The sequence below is a fragment of the Littorina saxatilis genome, linkage group LG4 (genome assembly GCF_037325665.1).
Source record: "Littorina saxatilis isolate snail1 linkage group LG4, US_GU_Lsax_2.0, whole genome shotgun sequence".
Taxonomy (NCBI): domain Eukaryota; kingdom Metazoa; phylum Mollusca; class Gastropoda; order Littorinimorpha; family Littorinidae; genus Littorina; species Littorina saxatilis.
In genome coordinates, this window is record NC_090248.1 from 21,721,714 (window position 1) to 21,734,985 (window position 13,272).

Below are 13,272 nucleotides of genomic sequence, written 5' to 3' on the forward strand. Positions count from 1 at the left end.
GAGAGAGAGAGAGAGAGAGAAAGAGAGAGAGAGAAACCGACCTTGGCCTAGTTCCAGCGCTAATCATCGACAATAGAAAACAAGTCGCGTAAGGCGAAAATACAATATTTAGTCAAGTAGCTGCCATTTTTCAGCAAGACCGTATACTCGTAGCATCGTCAGTCCACCGCTCATGGCAAAGGCAGTGAAATTGACAAGAAGAGCGGGGTAGTAGTTGCGCTAAGAAGGATAGCACGCTTTTCTGTACCTCTCTTTGTTTTAACTTTCTGAGCGTGTTTTTAATCCAAACATATCATATCTATATGTTTTTGGAATCAGGAACCGACAAGGAATAAGATGAAAGTGTTTTTAAATTGATTTGGACAATTTAATTTTGATAATAATTTTTATATATTTAATTTTCAGAGCTTGTTTTGAATCCGAATATAACATATTTATATGTTTTTGGAATCAGAAAATGATGGAGATTAAGATAAACGTAAATTTGGATCGTTTTATAAATTTTTATTTTTTTTTACAATTTTCCGATTTTTAATGACCAAAGTCATTAATTAATTTTTAAGCCACCAAGCTGAAATGCAATACCGAACCCCGGGCTTCGTCGAAGATTACTTGACCAAAATTTCAACCAATTTGGTTGAAAAACGAGGGCGTGACAGTGCCGCCTCAACTTTCACGAAAAGCCGGATATGACGTCATCAAAGACATTTATCAAAAAAATGAAAAAAACGTTCGGGCATTTCATACCCAGGAACTCTCATGTCAAATTTCGTAAAGATCGGTCCAGTAGTTTAGTCTGAATCGCTCTACACACACACACACACAGACAGACGCACATACACCATACCCTCGTTTCGATTCCCCCTCGATGTTAAAATATTTAGTCAAAACTTGACTAAATATAAAAAACACCCAAAAAATTAAAGCGATAAACAAGGCATCGACCCCTTTGTTTTGCTATAATTACGCCATATTTTTCTCCACAAAAAGCATTAAGCACACACAAAACCTCCCTTTCACCTTCAAGCATTTTAAAGGACAAAAGTTCCACCAGATTATAAGTTTGTGCTCAGTGAACTAGAGCAAAACTAATTGGAAAAATCTATATCTAAAGAGATCAGTAAAACTATGTGCATTTTTTTTAAAGATTTAGTCGTGCCTTGAAAGGACGTTTTTCGCGGTCACAGACCCACAAAACAGTATTGATTTTACCAATGAGTAGCGACGTGTCCTTAAAAGTGAAAAATGCTGTTAAAGAGTTTAACGGGAGAAAAACAAGCAAGGGAGGACAAAACTCATTTTAAATGAGGGCAATTATATTAGAAAGAAAGGGCTAAAAACGCACTTAAAAGCCTGAATTCGGTAGAACAAACAAGATTTAAAAAAATATTTTGCGGTGTTTCTACCTCAGCGAGCGCGCGTGCAAACAATTAGGCACCCACACACGCATGCATGCACACACTCACGCACGCACGCCTCATGCACACACGCTCACACTCAAAGCTGGGGGTGGATAGAACAAATCCAACAAAAACATAGGTATAGTCCTTTCCACTCAGAAAAACACCACACACACACACACACACGCGCGCGCGCACGCACGCACGCACGCACACACACACACACACACACATACACAAACACGCACGCACGCACGCACGCACGCACACGCACACACACACACACACACACACACCCAAGTTCATCCAACCATATGAAATCATTCATGCTTATCCTCCCTCTCACTCCCCAGAGGCATCGGACAAACCAAACACGTCCCATAACACATTTCATTGTCGATCGTTCACCGTAATCCCACTGTTTACCCCAGTGTTGGTGGCTATTGATGTTATGTAAATGATGATGGTACAATCCCACTATACTGTTCACCGGTGGCATCGTGGTTTTGTAACGTGGTGGTGGTAGTAGAAGTAGTAGTAGTAGTAGTAGTAGTACTAGTAGTGGTACACGGAGTAGTAGTAGATTACAGTAGTGCCGGGTAGTAGAAGTTATAGTAGCAGTAGCTGTGGTGCTGATGGTTGGGGTAGTAGTAGTGGTGACGGTCGTGGTTGCGGTAGCAGTAGTAGTAATAGTAGTAGTAGCAATGGCTGAAGTCGTAGTAGTTTGTAGTAGTAGTAATAGTGGTCGTGGTAGCTGTAGTAGTAGTAGTAGTAGTGGTAGTATGGTGTTGTTGTGGTTGTTCTTGCCGTCGTCTTCGTCGTTGTTTTTGAGTATTGGTTGGAATTTAAGCAGTGATAACAGAAAAAAATCGTTGAAATCTGAATACATGTAATTAAAAGTTTTGTTTTGTTTTCTTTTCTTTAGTTTAGTAATGTCGTGTTCGGTTTGGTTTGGTTTGGTGTGGTTTGGTTCGGTCTGGTTTGTTTCGCTTCGGTTCGTTTGGTTGTAGTTTGTATTGATTTGTTTTGCTTTGTGTTGCTTTGTTACATTTTTATCTCGTTTTGTTTTACCGTTCGCTTTACTGGTTTCTTTTGTTATTGATCTTGTTTTTGGACATGTTAATCTGATCAGTGACATTCAGATTGCTTGGAGATAATGATGAAAATTTGTTCTGAAAGTAATTTTAACTCACAGATCATTCTGATATTAAAATTTGTTGTTTAACTGTTTTTTTCTCTACTTTATATATTCTGATAACATTTTCAACAAAAGTTCATCAACACAAACACAAAACACCAAATCGGAACTGCGCATGAAGACGATGTTGTTGTTTTTTTAACTGGCAATTTTAGTCTTGCGTATTGCAAAATAGATGTCTAAACTGCAGTCATAAATCTATAAACGTATAGTAAAATAGAAATGTCCACACCCTTCCATTACGTGTTCTAATGTTCCATGTGTTGTCTTTAGTGTAAAAAATTAAAAAATTAAAAATAAAAATAAAAATTGGTCCCGCGAGATTTGCAATGACGTAGGTTGTGCGCCGTGCCAGCGAAAGTCACACCAAATGTCTCGTATTAGCCAGAGAACGGGTGAGATTAATATTGTTGGCATAGAATGCAAGCTTTTAGCGTCATTTATTACAACTTGTTGCGGAATGTTGCAGACTGAGTTCATTGGTCATAATCATAATCACGCGCTCTGTTGGCACCGTTGGCGATCCAGTAGTAATTTCGAAATGTTATGTCTGGAAACTAAAGGGGGAGTTTACGTCCTCACAGAAACTGTTTCTATTAGGGACATGAGTTGGTGATGCGCTAAACGGCTGGTAAAAGTGAGAGAAGAGGGGAGGATGACGGGGTGGGCAGGAGTGGTGATGATAAAAGTTTATTAAGAGGAATAAATTCTTCTTCTAGATAGTGTGATTTTAATATATATTTGGGTTTGGCACCCGTTGTCTCCAAAAGCATTGGGGGTAGGATTTTAAAAGTATACGTTTATTTTCCAAAATGGCACTTTATAAAAAGGTGATAAAATTTCAGAGCCAAGGTTTTCTTTCCTTCCTTCGTTGTTCCTCGTGCCTATTCTGTCCCTTTGCGGTGTTTAATTAAGCTTTACCCTTATCACCCATTAGCGGCTGGCGAGCTCCCCAGCAATCTGTAATTACACCAAACATTTTGATTCCGGGTTTTTTCTTTCTTTTTACATTTACATTTAGTCAAGTTTTGACTAAATGTTTTAACGTAGAGGGGGGAATCGAGACGAGGGTCGTGGTGTATGTGCGTGTGTGTGTGTGTGTGTGTGTGTCTGTCTGTGTGTGTGTGTGTGTGTGTGTGTGTGTGTGTCTGTCTGTGTGTGTGTATGTAGAGCGATTCAGACTAAACTACTGGACCGATCTTTATGAAATTTGACATGAGAGTTCCTGGGTATGAAATCCCCGAACGTTTTTTTCATTTTTTTGATAAATGTCTTTGATGACGTCATATCCGGCTTTTCGTGAAAGTTGAGGCGGCACTGTCACGCCCTCATTTTTCAACCAAATTGGTTGAAGTTTTGGTCAAGTAATCTTCGACGAAGCCCGGACTTTGGTATTGCATTTCAGCGTGGTGGCTTAAAAATTAATTAATGACTTTGGTCATTAAAAATCTGAAAATTGTAAAAAAAAAAAAAAATTTATAAAACGATCCAAATTTACGTTCATCTTATTCTCCATCATTTTCTGATTCCAAAAACATATAAATATGTTATATTTGGATTAAAAACAAGCTCTGAAAATTAAATATATAAAAATTATGATCAAAATTAAATTGTCGAAATCAATTTAAAAACACTTTCATCTTATTCCTTGTCGGTTCCTGATTCCAAAAACATATAGATATGATATGTTTGGATTAAAAACACGCTCAGAAAGTTAAAACAAAGAGAGGTACAGAAAAGCGTGCTATCCTTCTTAGCGCAACTACTACCCCGCTCTTCTTGTCAATTTCACTGCCTTTGCCATGAGCGGTGGACTGACGATGCTACGAGTATACGGTCTTGCTGAAAAATGGCATTGCGTTCAGTTTCATTCTGTGAGTTCGACAGCTACTTGACTAAATGTTGTATTTTCGCCTTACGCGACTTGTTTCTTCTTTTCTTTCGGCTGCTCTATCACACCATCTCGCAGCATTTAAAGACCGATTCTATCTTTCTAACAATCTTGTAGAACTACGAACCTTTAAAGGTCCAGACCATGCTGTTTTAGCGTCAAAAACGCTTCGAATCGTGTTCCTGCGCGACCGAACACTTCCCGATGTTTGCAGTTAGTTAGAAAACCACTTTCTTACCGTCTTCAACAATGTTTGGTTTACTTCGGAATCTTCTAAGGCCGTAATCCGACGAATTTCGTGACCGAAGCGACGGATTTCTTCTCCAAAACGACCCGCCATTGTGCCGCGTGATCTTCGCGAGACTGGCTTATGAATAAATTATCCGTGACGTCACACTGTGTGAAGATGGTTGTTTACCAACATGGCAACAAGCGTAACTGCAGACGAAATTGAACCGTACATGTTCGAACTACCAGTTTCTCTCCTCGAATCAAGCATGAAAGATGAGGAGCGGAGGCCACTTCCAGCAGTAGTGAAAAGACAGTGACGATGAAAATTGCGACTCTGTTTGTCTCAGCGATCAAAGGTAAACACGCCCGCTCTCTGTGCTGAACTTATCGTCTGCTTTCGAGTCTGTGCTATTTTTTTCACTCTCGCCTTGTCAACGCACTCGCGAATAAGTGGGATATTGTTTAAGTGTTCATGCATTGCATGCACGAGTAAAAGAACAACAGCTCATCGCAGTTTTAACTGTTCTTGATTATTTCAGAGACTGGTGTCAGAGTGGCCACTGTACCTGTTGTATTGTGTGGGAGGGGCAGATTTGAGAGAGAGAGGAAGCTAGCCTGAGGTACATTGTAGAATGAAAACTTGCAGGGGAGCAAGAATGCATCACCAGCCACGAAGGTGTACATACAACTTTTTTTGAGGTGCCTATATTTGTTTGATTGTTAAATGTATGTATTTGTTGTTGTTTTTAAAGGCTATCAAGAAAACTGTTGTCATTTAAATTTGTAACACTCAGGCACATATAGTTTCACACACACACAAGATTAACTCACTTGCATGCCCACAGAAGAAGTTTGCTCTTCACATTGTTCTGTTGTTGTTGTTTTTATAATGTAATCATTGTAACATCAACACTCAGTAATAACCAATATTACAACACAATCACTTTTTCATCAGAACTCACTCACATACTACATGTATTAAACCCTGGTTTATGGACACTTGCATTTGTACTTTGCATGGGAAAGCAGCCTGAATTTCAGATGAACTTTAATAAAAGAAGATTTATATGTATGTTGCTCTAGATGCATGTTTTAATAAATAATAATGACATTCAGGAAAGTAAAAGGACTGTTGAAGTTTGCTGTTGTAAAATGTCTGATGATTAGGGTTCTGTTGCACATTTAGTGAATTGACTGTACCAATTGCTGTTATTATTTACACCCAATCAGTGCATCCACATGATATTATGTAGCTTAAATTAAAGAACATGTTTTGATGTGTTCAGAACATACCGACAAGTTGCACACTCACTGACTTTCCGAAAGAACAGGAAAGTTCTTCCTGCCTGTCTGGTCACTGCCATCAGAGACCTCTTTCTGTCACAGAGCTACACAGGCTTCAAATATATGTAAGATAAATAAAAGGTACATTACAACTCTCAACTGCGGGGTGTGTGTGTGTGTGTGTGGGGGGGGATGTGCATAACCATTGCATACTTAAGGTCGGCTTAAACTGCAAACAGAAATGTGGAGCTTGCATAACAATTCTTGCTTTGGCAGATTTGGAGATAGGCAGCCTCAGTCTATATAGTTGGTCACCAGTTGGGGCGTCCTGCTTGGTGACAACTTGAGCTTTGTCAACTGGTCTAGCTGTAGCAGTCAAAGTCTGGGCACTGTTGCATTGTAGTCTTGCTGTGTATGCAGAGCTTTGTTGTAGCTGCCATAGGCCAGTGTTGCCATAGACCAGTGTTAGGATCACCACCCCCTCAAACAGCTCCTTCAGTTAACCTGATGCCTGTTTTAGACAGAAAAAAAAGTTACCACAATCAGCAGAACTTTCACTGGAGAATGGGCATAATTCTTTCATACTTTCTTTCTCATAGCTTTTTTTGGTTTTTATAATCTCTTCATTACACTAAATAACATCCATCTTAAGACCTATTTTGAGCCTGAATTTAAGTTGACTAGTAATGATATTAATCATAATGTATTTATTTTTATAATGTACAAACTAGAGTATGTATGTGGATATGTGTGTGATGGTGCTGGTATGGATATGCGTGGTTTGGGTTATGTGTGTACTGATGTGTACATTTTATGTGTTTTGTATGTTTTGCGAGTGCGATTTTATGTGATGTTATTCTGTACACCAGCCAAAACAAAATGTCTGGTATATTAGATAATAAACGCACCTTTAAATTTATTAGCGACTACACCCCGTCACCCTGCAGTCCCCCTCCCCCCCATTACACCCTACACTTTTAACATTGTATAAAAAATCATGTCCCAATATAGGTCCCTAGTTACCTGGGAGGACGTTAAGCTCCATAATCAAGATCAACAACGTATTGAATTGAATTGAAAAGCTGGGGTTAGGAGGTCTAACTTCTTGAATTAAAGTGGTTTTTTTCTCAGGTGCATGTAGTTTTTTATTTGCTTGAAATCATGGTGTATTCTGGTTGTAAGAGAAGAGTCAATTTCCTTGTAAGCCTGCAAAATTAAGATTTGTCATTTTTGAAGTACATTTTTGTAAGAGTCCAAAATAGTCCAGGATAAGGAGGAAAAACATAGGGTGGGTCAGGAAATCTGAAACATTGCATAGTTTTGTTTTGCCTATGTAGACACAAAAAGTACTGAGTACTCCCCCCCCCCCCCCCCCCCCAAGAGAGCATAGCTGTTTTAATTATTTTAATGCCACTGTTAGCAAGAGGAGTACTACAGACAGCAATCAAACAGTGGATTTTTTCTGTAGACATTGTTATTTCTGTTTAGGTGTTTCAGTAGTTTTCTATGCGGATAAATCATGCTGCATGATCACTAGAAACAATCCAGCTCTGTAGCATGCAAGTTTTTTAAAGGTTTTTTTCCCATGTTACTCTGAGAGAAAAAAACAACCCACAGTTTGACTGAAGCAGTGGTAATAACACAGAGTGCTCTTCCTACAATCAATTTTTTTTATGTGGATGATGATGTCCATACATGTACAGTTTGGTTGTATTATTTTGCTAGACTATTTGTTTCTGTTAGATATATCTGCTCACATGATTGTTGTTCATAATTTGACATTACATTTACTGCTGATCAAAATGTATTGTTGGAATAGGTCTGCTTAATATTCTGACTGCAGTTTTGTAATAAAATCAAATAACACAGATGTTTTAAGTATCAAAGTGCTTTTCACACACACACACACACACACACACACACACACACACACACACACACACACGCACACACACACACACATACACACACACACACACTCACACACACACACACACACACTCACACACTATGAGTATGACTGCAAACATGAATTTGTACTTGTATTAATTATAATTACTGTATTACAGAACCTGATTTGAAAAAAAGGACAACAGCAAATTATTCATGCAAGCTTTAGTGGGGCTCGTATGTTGCAGACGCACTCATAAATCATTCACATCTTGCAACAAACATCATACTTTGTGGTATTGTTCCTTATAATTATTTAAGGGATTTCAGATACAGAGCCACTTCAGAAATCGGTTTTTTTGTCTTTGATAGGGAATAAAAGGCTGCATTTACAGCAGACGAAATTCGTACCAAAAGCGCTCAGCAGTAAATATTCCCAACTCAGCAAATGTAAAATTCAATGGTTTACCATGCACCAGAAGTTGTCTGCTGATAACACATGCATGACATAAATACTCTTATGGGTATTTTTGTGTTCTGGTATTTAATTTGATCGTTTTTAGAATTTTATATATCCGCAGCATGAAAATTCAAGATGGCGGCCTCCGCAACATTGCGTGTTTTGATTTGAGCGAAAACAACGTTTCTGAAGGTAAGTTTTCAAGAATACGCATCCATTCACCAATGTCACATCATTTTACTGTTTAATTCTCCCCTGGGGTCTGTTATTCATCGGGTGAAGCGCTGAAATGCAGAGTAATCTTGCAATAGCTCATCAAGCTGGATTGTGATGCTGATAGATCTAGATCTATCTGTTGATTACAAGTAAGGAAATCATGATCGCCACGCTGGTGATTTTAAACAGATTAAACGAACTTTGAATAAAAGGCGAGGAGAAAGAGATTGTTCATGGTATGATAAATGATTAGTCCTGCCTACGTTAAGGACTTCCATAAGGTGGGGAGGGGTAGAGTCAAAAACTGAGTGAGGGTAGGCCAGATAGTTGGATGACCAGCTGGAGATAAAAACACTCCACTCCCCATGTCTTTACAGTGTTGTGATCAAACTTTCAAAGACGGTAGGTAACAGACAAAAGCATACAGTGTATGCTAATCAAATGAGATAAGTGGTTTTGAAAAATGAAGAGGTACCGCTCTTTGAGTTTTACAATTTTGGTTTGTTGCTTGTTTCTCATCCTTTTGCTTATTTTAAGTTGACCGTGCATTGGTGTGAATTTTATTTTTACAGGATATATACAAGAGTTACACCACATGCCGGTTCCTGGGAACAAGCGTTCTGCATTTATTCCGGTGCCACAGAAGGGAGCCGATTTCACTAGTACTACTGTATCAAGGTTTGTTACCTAATACATCTTAACAGTAAGATTTTTTTATTTGTATTAATTGGAACATGTTTGCACATCATTTGTAAGCGACCTCTGTGAATTTGATGGGTTTAACGTACGAACCCTCACTATGGTCAACATTCTGTTAGCGACTGTTTGAAGCGAATAAATGTAGCGGTCAGAAAGATTCCAGAATCAGTTGGGTCACTGGAAACTGTGTTTGTTTGTTTTTTAACCTGAAACAGTAAGAATTATACGAATTCATGAAATACAATTTTCTTTCATTTTGGTCTGTTGTGTGAAGACTTGCTAACCCGGCTTTGACCGACTCTCTGAGATAGTAAACATTCAAATACATTCAAATAAAAATGTCACTTTTCATCTTTTGTGTGAAGGGTACCACAGGCTGATTTCCTGCACCATGGATGTAGAGGAGGCCAGACAGTCTGCTTCTCATTCCAGCTGTGTTGCGTTTTTTTCTGCTCGTGAAGTGTATCGCCACATTGCCAAAGCCATTGGCCAAGAGAAGTCACCCTGTCTGCCCATTTTGCATAGCCTTACAGGCTGTGACACTATGTCGTTCTTCAATGGTATTGGGGAATCAGAAGGCTTGGGAAGTATGGCAAGCATTTGAAGACGTCACTCAAACTTTCTTCAGGTTGTCTGCTCCTCTTTGTAAGCTGAGTACCACTGACAGGGCAGCACAAGAGCTTTTTGGTGTACATTTGTAGGACAAAACCAGCAACGTACTGGGTGTAAACAGTGCTAGACGGTACCTCTTCAGTAAAAAGAGCTGCCAAATTGACCATAATCCCCTTACAAGTGAGGTGCTGCTGCAGGACATGAGATTGAGAAGAGCCATCTACCTATTAGACTTCCAAACTCTGTGGGCTGGCAGTTCAAGGCTGGAAAGTGGGAGTCATTCTGGACGAGCTTTCAAGAGGTATCCAGCGTGTGCCGAGAACTCATGAGGTGTGCCTGCAAGAAGAGCTGTACAACAAAACGCTGCAAATGCTGCTAAGAAGGACTGCAGAGCACAGCTCTCTGCAAATGTGCTTGCATGCCTGTGAAAACTGTCAGCATCTAAACTGTGCAAAAATATTATTGCACCCATTTTCATACCCCAACTCAAACTTTTATTCCTGTGTCATTTTATTCAAACTGTCTATGCCATTAAAGGCTCGCATCTTCGCTATCTGGCACCTTTTTTTTTAACATCATCATTTACGCCGTCAAAATAAGGATACCCTTGACGTGACAAAGAGATGTGACAAAAACTTCGGGTACTTTTTAAAAAGCCGACGACAATTCCTGAGGCACAACTGGGTCACTGTTATATACGAAGAGAAAGTCAACTTGATTATCCATCCAGAACAGGTTGTTTTATTTCGCCATCTTGCATATTTCTAGTGTTGTGCCATTGTACCTACTGATGTATGTGTCGATCTCACGGATGAGATGTTTATGTGTCAAATTTGAGGGATACCCAAGTCAACTAAAATCCATGTATTTTAGCAATGACCAAGTGGGTTGCGTTGAAACTTTCAGGAATGTGTGTCTACGCACGAGGCGTAGTTCAACCGTTTGAGTACACTTTCAAATCTTCACGAAATAATATTTTAAAAACTGCCACAGGTTTGTTGACTTACATCCCACATATTTTTGACTTCGCATGTATATATGACAGATGGTTGTTTCAAGTACTGCCAAAGTTTCTTTTGAGTATAGACACTTGCCGGAATGTGCTAGTTGTGTAAACACATGAGAACAAACAACGTTTTCGAAATACAGCGATTATGAATTTTAGTCGACTTTTGAGTTGATACATTACATTTTTATCAGTTTTATTTTGGGGGTACCCTTATTTGGGCGGCGGTCAAATAACCCATGTAAAGGCCACCTTTTATCTTAAAAGTGTTCCAGTTAGCCAAGTTGAGTGCCCTCAATAGCATACATTGAATATAACAGCACAGGAATGAATGTTTTCGTTTTGGTATGAAAATTGGTGCAATATATTTATTTTTGCACAGTTTAGGTAATCCACAAATTCTTCAACCCTGCCACCCACACCGTCCAATCATTCTCTGCACCAACAATACATGTATTGTTTTGTTTAAAAATGTGTTTGTGTTAGTTTCTATTGCAAGAGAATGTCTTGTAGCATCAAAAATGCCTAAATACCCTTTTATTGGCGGCCATTTTGAAAATTGTAAAAAAACTACTGATTTCTTAATTTTTTCACGGTGGCTCTGTATCAGGTTTTGTTAAGCAAAAGTAAATGTCCATTTACGCCAAATTTGCTGTTAATCACATGAAGTGAAATATGCCTAACATACCCAACCGTTTACACTGGCGGCCATTTTGAAAAATTGTTTAAAAACTACCCAATTTTTATTTTTCGCGATGGCTCTGTATCAGGTTTTGTTAAGCACATAAAACTCTTCATATTTGCTTAATTTGGTGTTTGTTGCATGATTTGAATGATTTTGCAACATAGGAGCCCCACTACTTGCTGTATTAACGATTTCTTTATCCATTTAATACAACACTGAATTAAAAGATAACAACTATAACAACGTGTGTGTGTTTGTGTGAATGTCTATGTGTATATGGACGGACACTGATTAAACCTGAGACTCATCGATTACCCAGGTGAGTGTAAAAGAGGGAGAGAGAGAGGGAACTTTAAGGTGGGTGCATGGGGACGGGCATGTAGTAACAGATATATGTTTTAATCTGTAATCTTAACACATGTGCTTAAAATTAGGAACAGATGCCATTCCACTACAAATACTGTCAGTCTGACAAAAACGCCCAGTGACACTGAACCCCTATCCCTTACAGAACACATTCAGTATACATGTACTCACTTCCTTTCGTCTGCGTTTAGTGAAAGCAGATCGTTCTGATGACACTGATTGGTATCCGGTTTCTGACCTCCTGTGAGTGGTCAACAATTGTCGGAACTGGAACTGCGTTAGGCAACAGCTGTTTTGTGTGTGCCAGGTTTTCTTGCCGGCTTAACTGCGTTCGCATTGGAAGAAAGTGTCGCGAAACACAGCACATCGTGTTGGCCGTTTCCAGTTAATCAGTCTTGCTGCAGAAGTTGTAAGCCCATCGGAAAAAGGTGACAACTGATGCCTGAACCTTTTTTCTATACTTCATAGCTATCAGCAGCCGTGCGCATTCCTTCGGCGTGCTGTTGATGCTCGATTTAGGCAAACGCCCACTTGAGCGTAAGCTGTAACTTTCGGTTTCCAAACACAAAGTGACGTCACAGCCGGTTCTCGTCTACTGGCGGCCATTTCGAAGTCTCGTTTAGCAGACGAATTTGGCGGAACGTTTTTAATTAAATCACAATGATTAAGCTACGAATCGGTGAATTTCTTTACATTTTTGGAATCTTTAGGTGCATTTCTCTAACCTTCAGTCATCGGTTAGTGGTTCTAATAACCTTTAAAACAGCGTGGTCTGGTCCTTTAATGCACAAGAAGGAATCAGGTCAAGGTCAATGTATCATTTGTGGGAAGGGTTGGGGCTGAAGGAGGGAAGCGGAAGAGGAGGGAAGGATAGGAAACTTCAAGCTGCTCTATCTCGTCATCTTGAGTCACTTAAAGACGCAATGCTTTTAGTATTATTTTTAGACTACGAACCCTTTGTGTACAAGAGGGAATTGGGTCAAGGTATCGTTTATTAACCGGCACGGTTGGCCTAGTGGTAAGGCGTCCGCCCCGTGATCGGGAGGTCGTGGGTTCGAACCCAGGCCGGGTCATACCTAAGACTTTAAAATTGGCAATCTAGTGGCTGCTCCGCCTGGCGTCTGGCATTATGGGGTTAGTGCTAGGACTGGTTGGTCCGGTGTCAGAATAATGTGACTGGGTGAGACATGAAGCCTGTGCTGCGACTTCTGTCTTGTGTGTGGCGCACGTTATATGTCAAAGCAGCACCGCCCTGATATGGCCCTTCGTGGTCGGCTGGGCGTTAAGCAAACAAACAAACAAAAAATCGTTTATTGAGAGGACCAGGAGTGAAA

The 13,272-nt window shown here is 39.6% G+C and overlaps 2 long non-coding RNA genes across 2 annotated transcripts; one reads left to right on the top strand and one right to left on the bottom strand.

The window, feature by feature from the left end:
• The first annotated feature begins 4,622 nt into the window (after positions 1–4,622).
• LOC138964232 (uncharacterized) lies at positions 4,623–7,877 on the top strand. The gene is made up of 2 exons (XR_011455055.1): positions 4,623–5,076; positions 5,260–7,877. It is a non-coding gene; the product is annotated as an uncharacterized lncRNA (long non-coding RNA).
• Positions 6,002–12,718, bottom strand: LOC138964231 (uncharacterized). Its single transcript, XR_011455054.1, has 2 exons — positions 12,110–12,718; positions 6,002–6,515 (listed from the first exon to the last, which is right to left on the bottom strand). It is a non-coding gene; the product is annotated as an uncharacterized lncRNA (long non-coding RNA).
• Between the last annotated feature and the right edge of the window lie 554 nt (positions 12,719–13,272).